Raw genomic sequence first — 1,952 nt, forward strand, 5'->3', positions numbered from 1 at the left:
TCCCTAAATCCTAGGCCTGATCTCTAATTCGGAGATAAAACTGTGCCCACTGGATCCGCAATGCTTTTAATCTCTCAGGCTCCAATGGTCTAGGGTCGTTAAAATACTGCATGATTAAATAAATCATATTAAGTTAATAATGTAATACAAATTATAAATAAATCGATTTTCTTTGAAATAAACTTACCGCTTCCCAATTATTTCTAAAAGTTCCTAAAATGATGGTGGGCATCCAGTGAATGACATAGTAGTCGCACTCAGTAGTTCCTTTTTGTCTATTACATTAAATACATAATGAAATTTGGATATTAATTAAACAACTAGTGTACAAACACATAAAGAAATATATATAAGTAGAAGTTTTATGTAAATGACGTACCTTGACGACAATCCACCTAGCAGGAGCCTTTGATTTAGGTTGTGGAGCATCATCAAGACCCTTGATAGCACTGTTCCATATGAGTAACAATTAAAAACTGGTGTTGTACGTTGAGGTATTACAATGCAAATGTATTGAAAACAACACTAACCTATTAATAATCCCCTTAAGGTAGTTGTCTGGCCTGTTATGCAATGAACAAAACCAGACAACTAAGTGTTCCTTGGGCAGGATGACCACCATCAGCCAGTGTCCGCTGCAGTGGAACCAAAAATGGGTTAGTACATTAGTAAACATTAATTAAATTTTGTTATTTTGTGACTTACCCATTTAGGTAGGCTCCAAGATACACATCGCGTTGTGAACTCTGCATCCAACTCTTTATGTAACTTTCAGATTCAAACTGCGATTGCCCAAACCTCTGAATGAACTGAGGCTCGAGGAATCCATAGATATCAGAATTCCCCGCTCGCATACATGTTTCAGTGAGATGCCTGTTTATGTTAAGTCAAAGTTAAATATTTATGAATTGAAAGCCATAACTTAGGTAAATAAAAGCCTTTTATATAAAGACTTACAGAATCCACAACTGTAACACTGATATGCTGAGACATTGACCATCGTGTGCAATTTTGGAGAGGTCTTCGTGCTTTATGTACAGGGAGAAATCTGGATTAACGACCCCGAACACGGTGGCATCCCATCTAACCTGATAAGGCCTCAAGAAAAGCTCTGGGATGGTCAATGTCATCAGATAAAGCGGATCATCGACCTCCGGATCGGGCTTCGGAGGTGGTTTTGGCGGAGACACAGCTACTTGTTCATGAAACAAAGTTAAATAGCCTAATTTGAAAAGAAGAAACATATAGTAAGGACAATAAGTACCTGCTGTGATAAAGACTTGACCAGATGTGTCGGCCAAGCAAGGAAGGTGTGAAGTGCCTGCCCCACTAAGGAAACCTCATCAGTGGGTACAGGAACTGGAGCATCTGCATCTCTAACCTCCTCCACACTCACCTTTACTTGGCCAGGCAACAAAGGAGTGTTATGAACAACAGTGGATCCCTCATAAACTCTCCCGATGGCAACCAGGCGGGCAGTATCTGCTTCTATGTACAAGCCGCACCTGTCAGAGTCACCGGTCTCAGGATCGTTTCCTGAGGGATCAACACAACTCCCCTTTGTGCTCACTCGAGGACCGGAGGGACCAGGACCAACCAGAGGCTCAGGAGGCACTGCAAGTCCCTGAGATTGCATCTGCGATTGAAGGTGGCTGAAGGATGCCATGACCTGCCTCGTCACTTTCTCTGTGATGGACTCCTCTAGCTGGTCCCTGATCTGCTGAGTCAGCTGGTGTAATTCGTCAGGAGGCAGGGAGGAAGTGCTGCGGGACGTCCGTGGAGCCGATCCAAAGTATTGCTTGATGGTGACACCGGCTCTAGTACCACGGACACGTCCAGGGTGCTCTAGACGTCCAATAGCAGCGGCCAGAACATCCTGACGTCCATGGGGGACAAACGATCCCTGTGTGGCCTACTCCTCAAACGAATCCTGCACAGAAAACACACAGTGG

This window comes from Glycine max, chromosome 1 (genome assembly GCF_000004515.6).
Source record: "Glycine max cultivar Williams 82 chromosome 1, Glycine_max_v4.0, whole genome shotgun sequence".
Classification (NCBI taxonomy): Eukaryota; Viridiplantae; Streptophyta; class Magnoliopsida; order Fabales; family Fabaceae; genus Glycine; species Glycine max.